We start from the raw sequence: 8,590 nt of genomic DNA, 5'->3' as shown, positions 1-8,590 counted from the left end.
TGGAAAATCATTTTCATTTATTTTGGCCCACTAAAGAGCCATAGTAAGCCAAGACAATTCTGTCCTTCATAGGACAAAAAAGCTAATTTAAACATAAAACTACTATACTCATTGGGAAAGATGAAGAAAAATAAAATAATTACAACAGTAACTTTCACAGAGATAACTTGACAATCTGTATTAATATAATTCATTCTTTAAAAACAGGTCGCTCCAATTTCTTATTGATTTCCCAGTGTCCTCATGCATACTCTCCAGAGTTATAAACTGCTTAGTAAACATTCCAAAGTGTAGTCCTAGAAATAGCTAATCATGAAATAGAGTAAGTTCAACAGCTATCTCAGTACCGAGGATGTACTTTGTGTTATCACATGCACAAGTTATGAACACATACGTTAGGATATGACCATTCCATTTAATTTTCAAAAGTCCAATGGTATAATTTTCTCTGCTACATTTATTTCTGACGAGTAAAAATTTGAGCTGCAAAAACAGGATACCCAGAATGAAATAAAGCTTAACCGTCAATGTCCCAACTGTACAATGTCAACCCATTCTAGTACAGTAATAGAATTGCAAATACAGAGGCACAGGGTTTGCAGAACCTTGCAATACTGGATGTGCTGGGATCCAACACTCCTGAGAGTTACATAGTTTACCAAACAGAATATTTTTGCCTAAGATCCAAGAGTTCAAAATAATTTCTCCAATCAGCTGTAGACTGTTATTATGGATATATTCTGTTGTAAATAAGAGTAAAAGAACCACAGTGACACTTGAGGTAAGTCCAGAAGTCCTGGTATCATTATCATAATTATTATTAGTGATTTTTCATAAGACTAACTTTTCCTTCGAGTGTCCACTCGATTTTTTAATTTTTAAACTCAGAGTGACTCTTCTAGTATCATTTTTAAAGTCATCAAAACTATAACAGCTTTAAGAATCTTTTGCATCACTATTAACCATTGATTCACAACCTCTCAGTTGTTTCTGGGGCTAAAAAGATGGGACTAAAGAACGGGTGAAATCAATAATTTTGGAGTACATAATCTTTATTTGGGCACCCCCTCCACACACTAATTTCCATATGGACATTAGTAGCACTATTTGAAGTCAAAGTGGAAGAAAATAAATTCAATCAGTAGGATTCTTTCAGAATCTTGTGATAAGCCTTTAAAAATTCAGTTACAAAATCATAGATAACATTTACTCTGTTAATTTTTATTGGTGCCTTTCTGAATTCATATGCTTTATAAAAATGACAAATTTGCTAATGTAATTATGATTTCTCTGCATTCATATGAATATAATTTACAATTATTTTAACCTATTGCTATATGTATGTATATACACTCATCAGCAATAATAAGAGAAAAGCTTTCCCAATATTTTCAATGCTGCCTTTTACTTAAATCTGACTCAGTGTTCTTGAGGTAAATAAATCAGACCTAGTATCTTTTAAAAGTTCATGTGGTATATAATTTTCTTTGGGATTCTGGCAGATAATATGATGGATTGAGTTTGAACTTGATCATGCTGGGGCCATGGAAAGTCCGCAAGACCTTTTGTGGGCAAGACAGATAGATTTATCCTGAGTGATTTTAGCACAGGTTATTGTGAGTATATTAAGTATAATACACAAGGAAATTAAAGGGCCAGTCTCACTAATTAATATATGACATTGGCTTGAACAATCAAGTCAGTATCACAGTAATTTTTAGCCAAGAACACGGTAATTGATCTGTGGGAAGTTCAAGATAAAAACAAATAGATTTGATTCATTAAGCCCCTAAGAAAGCTATTATTGTTAGCAATCAAAACCACTCCCAAATGAGGAAAAACAAAAAGTGAAAAATATTTCCAAATATTAGGAGCCTTTAGCACTAGCTAAAACAGAAAATTGGTAGTTAAGGATGGCTAAGCTATTATCTATACTTTTTTATGATTTTCTTGGTATAAAATGTACTCCCTAATGTTGACAAGCAACAATTTAATAGCAGTTTTGTTTTATTTCTTATCCCATTTGTTTTTGAATGGATGTGGACAACTTAATATTTTCAAGGGCTACATACGGTAGTTTTTGCCCTTGAAAGGGGGAATTTATGTGATTTCTCAGTTTTGATTTGATGCCCTTGGCATCGACATTCCTGCTTTCCCAGGACAAAAAGAAAAATTACTTCACTGTTAAATCGAATTGACTGATGGCCTATTCTGATTTTCTGAGATGACTACTAGTGAAAAAAAAATAGTTAAGAAATAGAAGCTATGGAACATAAAATTTATAAAATCTATCTACCATTGTAAGACCGTATCAGTCAAAAATAATTACATGATGTTTGTATCAATTGCTATACAGACTACAGCAAATAAATAGCTCCAAAAGTAGGATAATTCACACATCTGGATTAAAGATGGCTTGATTTTTCCAAGATTTTGTATCACTTAAGGAGAAACTGAGCTATATAACAATGATATTGTATTATTTTTCAAAAAGATATTTTAATATGTAAGTAAATACTGAGTATATGCATATGCATATATTTTGAATTTTATTCTCTAAATAGATAAAAATGTCCTCTGAGCAACTGGTAGACGTTTATGGAATTTTTTTGTGTTTTCTTTTTAAAGTAAAAATAACACTGAAATGTAATTCACTGTACTCTTTGTTAAATCTCATTTCTGAATAAAGGGTCTGTTTTAGATTTAGCTCCATTATCAAAATAAAATTATAACGCTAGTTATAAGACAGAGACCAAAGGTTGTAATAGAAAAAAAATATTTGCTTTGTAGACAGACAAACCTCATTTAAATCTAGGCCCTGTCACTTAAGGATATGACTAACCTGGGGCAAGGTGCTTAACTTCTTTAAAGTCATCAGTAAAATTAGAAAATAACTACCTTGCCAGTTAATAGTGTTAAATAAGAATTGCACAAAGCTTGGTACATAAGTATTTAAAAAATTTTTTTTTATTTCTCTCATCTACACAGCAAAAATAAGATCCAAGGATAATGACTATTTTAATCCCATATATTATTAAGAACATCATTTATATTCTTATATTGTCCCTTTTTGTTAACAGCTTTATTGAGGTATAATACACATGCCATACAAGTCACCTATTATAGGGTACAATGCAATGACTTTCAGTATATTCACAGAGGTTCATATTTATCACCACAATCAATTTTAGAATATTTTTATTGCCCTCCACAGAAACCTAACTTCCAGTAGCCATCACCCGCCAAGTCCTGCTATTATGCCAGGCCAAGACAATCACTAATCTACTTTCTCTATATATAGGTTTTCCTAATCTGGACATTTTATATAAATGAGATCATATAATACATGCTCCTTTGTGACTGACTTCTTATGGAACATAATGTTTTCAAGGTTCATGTACATTGTAGCACATGCTAGTACTTCATTCTTTTTGTTGCTGAATCATATTGTATTGAATGGGCATACCACACTTTATTGATTCATACATTAGTCAATGACCATCTGGGTTGTTTCCACTTTTTGGCTGCTAGGAATAATGCTGCTATAAAAATTTTTGTAGAAGTTTTTGTGTGGGCATGTTTTCATTTCTCTTAGGTATATGTGTATGGATAGAATTGCTTCATCATATGGTGACTCTTTGTTTAAACATTTAAGAACTTCTAGACTGTTTTCCATCTGCTGGAACTTCCAGACCATTTTCCATCTGCTGGAACTTCCAGACTCTTTTACAACATTTTTTTTTATTAAATCATAAACACATAGATCATGTATACATTAATGCATTTATGGGGTACAATGTGCTGATTTCATATAGAAATAGGAATGTTTACATCAGACTGGTTAACATATACCTCATCTCATTTACTTAATTATTGTGTTAAGACATTTATACTCTATACTAATAGATACGACATGTACCCTTGCATTATGCACCATAGGTGTGATTCCACCATTCACCCTCCCTCTATCTGACCTCTCCCCTCCCCTACCACCCCCCTCCCTCCTTCATCTTGGGCCATAGTTCTGTTGGAAAGAAGTATGGAGAATACTCAGGGATATAAAAGTATACCTGCTATCTGACCCTGCAATTCCTCTACTAGGTGTATATCCAAAAGACCAAAAATCACTTTATAACAAAGATATCTGCACCAGATTGTTCATTGCAGCACAATTCATAATAGCCAAGTCATGGAAGAAGCCTAAGTGAACATTGACCCATGAATGGATTAATAAATTGTGGTATATGTATGCCATGGAATATTATGCAGCCTTTAAAAAGATGGAGCTGGAATACATCCTACTTAGTAAAGTATCTCAAGAATGGAAGAAAAAATAACCAATGTACTCAGTACTATTATGAAACCAATTTCCAATCACTCATACTTTCATATGAAGAATAGAACATTTTATATTCTTACCAGTGGTGTGTGAAGTTTCCATGTCCTGGTCAGCCCTCATTATCATCTGTTGTTTTTTTTTATGTATTTATTTATTTATTTTGCATTTGAGGTCTGCATTAAGAAAGCACATTTAGGAGCCAGTGGACTAGGGGTGAAGGGGGTGGAGAAGTAGAGGTTTTTTTGGTTTTTTTAAATTAAATCATATTTGTGCACATTAATACTATCATGGGCTACAGTGTGTTGTTTCCATATACAATTTGAAATACCTTCATCCAATTGGCCAACATAGCCATCATGTCATTCTCATAATTGTTGTGTTAAGACATTTATATTCGACATTTAGAAAGATTCATATGTACCCTTATAGGATAAATTATAGGCGTGATCCCCGCAATCACCCTCCCTTCACCTATCCTCCCTCCTCCCCTCCCCTCCCTCTCTCCTTTTCCCGTATTCTTGGACTATAATAGGATTATAGCTTTCCTATGATAGTTAACAATTCGTTTCATAATAGGGTTGAGTACATTGGATACTTTTTCTTCCATTCTTGAGATACTTTGCTGAGAAGAATATTTTCCAGCTCCGTCCATGTGAACATGAAGGAGGTAAAGTCTCCATCTTCCTTTATGGCTGCGTAATATTCCATGGTGTACATATGCCACAATTTATTGATCCATTCATGGGTCGATGGGCACTTGGGCTTCCTCCATGACCTAGCAATTGTGAATTGGGCTGCAATGAACATTCTGGTACAGATATCTGTATTGTAGTGTGATTTTTGGTCTTCTCAATATATACCTAGCAGAGGAATTATAGGATCAAATAGCAGATCTATATTTAGTTCTCTAAGTGTTCTCCATATGACTTTCCAAAAGGGACATATTAGTTTGCAATCCCACTAGCAGCGTAGAAGTGCTCCCTTTTCTCCACAACCCTGCCAGCATCTGTGATTTTGGGATTTTGTGATATGGGCTAACCTTCCTGGTGTTAGATGATATCTCAAAGTAGTTTTGATTTGCATTTCTCTGATGATTAGGGATGATGAGCATTTTTTCATATATCTGTAGGCCATGTGTCTGCCTTCTTCAGAGAAGTTTCTCTTTAAGTCTCTTGCCCACCCTGAGATGGGATCACTTGTTCTCTTCTTGCTAATACTTTGAGTTCTCTGTGGATTTTGGTTATTAGACCTTTGTTGGAAGCATAACCAGCAAATATCTTTTACTATTCTGAGGGCTATCTGTTTGCTTTTCTTACTGTGTTCTTGGCTGTGCAGAAGCTTTTTAATTTGAGGAGGTCCGTGTAGTATATTTTTGATGTTGCTTCAATTGCCTGGGGGGATTCTCCTCATAAAATATTCGCCCAGGCCAATTTCTTCAAGAGTTTTCCCTACACTTTCTTCTAGTGTTTTTATAGTTTCATGTCTTAAATTTAAGTCTTTAATCCAGTGAGAATCTATCTTAGTTAGTGGTGACAGGCGTGGGTCCAGTTTTAGTTTTCTGCAGGTCACCAGCCAGTTCGTCCAGCACCATTTGTTAAATCATCTGTTTTTTAAAACCGAACCCCTCCCCGTATGCATGAAGTAAGATCTCTTTGTGGTTTTGATTTGCCTTTCTCAGATGCCTCAGGAAGTTGAGCATCTTTTCATGTGTGTATTGGCCATCTGTATATTGTATGTGGTGGAATGTCTACACAGATCCTTTGTCCATTTTTAATTGGGTTGTTTCTTTATTGAATTGTAATAGTGCTTTATATTTTTTAGATACAAGTACCTTAACAGATCTATTGTTCCTTTTTGCCACATCATTTTCCTACTTTGCTTCTTCCTTAATATCACCTACCTAGCTGTGTACAACACTCTTCATAGCTTTTTCACCAGGTCTTTTGGAAATTTTAATAAAACTTTTTCCCCATGCTCCCTAGTCCATGTTCAATTGAATGAAAGACATCTCTGAACAACTTTATAATGCAAAATTTCTTTGTTGTTAGATTCTCTTTTCTATGCTGTATAAATATCAAATATATTTTTATAGAAGTTTTGGCTACAGGTCTACTGATTATGTCAGTACTGCAAAAAAGCCCTCAATTATTTGTGCCAATTGCATTTACATATGCACAAGTCATTTCCAGAAATATTTCTTTGGTCACTGGAGCCATTTTTTCTCACTTATTTTTTCTTATAGCTCCTGTTATTTCTCTGCCTCTTGAGAATACCGAGAATTTCACTAGAAATAATGTCATTTTGGTTGTGAAGCTTCAGCCTCTCCAATACTACATGTAGAGTGGAAGGAAAAGGCTGACAAAACATACCTTTCTAGTGATGAAAGGAATATTTCAATTCAGGTACACGAATTGTTTGCACAGCGTACACAGGCACTCAATCTATTTATCGATGAGTTTAATACCTTATCTTTCCCAGATCACATTTTATAATACAAGTTTGAAATAGTAAAATGATTCTATTATAATCACGTCTGGCAATTTAGTAAAACCTTCCATATTCAAAGTGATGGAAGACTTACAAAATAATTGTGTATGTATGGTTTCACCAGTAGGATCTAGGAGCCTGTAAGTGGTGACAGAGAGAAAGGATGAAAGGGAATTATTAGGCTACTCTAGTGCAGTGTTTCTCAAAGTGCAAAGTGTGGCTCAAAGACCACAGGTCACAGAAACTTTTTCTTTTTTTTGAGGCTAGGTCATCTTGCTCTGTTGCCCAGGCTAGAGTACAGTAATATTATTTTAGCCCGCTTGCAACCTCCAACTCTAGGGCTCAAGCAGTCCTCCTGCTTCAGCCTCCAAAATAGCTAGGACCATAACACCTGGCTAATATTTTTATATTACATAGAGACAGAGTCTTGCTTAGCTGCTCACTCTGGTCTTAAGCCAGGGCCTCAAGACATCCTCCTGCCTCAGCCTCCCAAAGAGCTGGGTTTACAAGTGTGAGCCACTGTACCTGACTGGGATCCTCTTGTCACATGGTGGAAAGATCAGCTTCCGACCTCAACTGCCACCAAAAAATGATCAGGATTCAGAAGAAAAGACTCATGAATCTGACAGTTAAAATAACTATTCCAGATGGCCTCAATTCCCTCTAAAATCTAACAATTGCTGGTATAGTTAAGAAGCAAACAGCATGATATGCCTCAGAATGAAATAGACTATGAGCAAATTATTTTACCTTTTTGATCCTGTTTCCTCTCCTTCTCAGAGATATCTCAGGATTGTTTAATAACGAATATATGTCAATCACCCAGAACATTTCATTGCCCAGACAAAGCACTCAATAAATAGTAGGTATTGTGATCAGGTTTTTTTTTTTTTGCAGTTTTTGGCCTGGGCTGGGTTTGAACCTGCCACCTCCGGCATATGGGGCTGGTGCCCTACTCCTTTGAGCCACAGGTGCTGCCCCTTGTTATCAGTGTTTTAAACCATGTCTCTGGGTTATTCTTCTCAGAATAGTGCATAGAGAGGACACTTAAGTGGAGGAAACCATGTGAGCAATGCAGTAAGGATAACTGTGCTACTCAAGTCATTCTCTATACCTATGTAGAATGCATGACTGGGAGTATTAATAGGGAAACCTGGAAAAGTAAGGTTGGTTGGATTAGAGGTCCCCAAATCATAAGAATACTGAGTGAGAATTTTTTACAGTGAACCATGAAGTCATCAAAAGATTATTTATTTTTAACATAAGAATTTTCAAGCATCCTCAAGAGTAAACAGTATAATGAAGTTCTCTGTACCCATCACCCAGATTGGATAATTAACAAGATTTTGTCACATTGATACATCCTTCCCATCTTTACTTTTTTCTTTACCAAACTATCTTAAAACTTTCATGTTATTTCACCCTACATACCTTCACATGAGTCTATGGAATAAATTACACTTTCTTACATAATCGAAATGCCTTTATCACACCTAAAAATTTCACAGTATTTCTTTGTCATCATCTATCAGCTAGTCCATAGTCACATTCCTAAAATTGTCTTTAAGATGTACTTTCACAATCTGGAGAACACTTAGAGAACTAAAAATAGACCTGCCGTTCGACCCTGCAATTCCTTTATTAGGTATATTCCCAGATGACCAAAAATTGCATTACAACAAAGATATTTGTATCAGAATGTTTATTGCAGCCCAATTCATAATTGCCAGGTCATGGAAGAAGCCCAAGTGCCCATCGATCCAC

The sequence above is a fragment of the Otolemur garnettii genome, unplaced genomic scaffold (assembly GCF_000181295.1).
Source record: "Otolemur garnettii isolate 467f Iridium unplaced genomic scaffold, OtoGar3 scaffold00003, whole genome shotgun sequence".
Classification (NCBI taxonomy): Eukaryota; Metazoa; Chordata; class Mammalia; order Primates; family Galagidae; genus Otolemur; species Otolemur garnettii.
The sequence above is the reverse complement of the archived record's forward strand: the minus strand, read 5'-3'. Positions refer to the sequence as shown.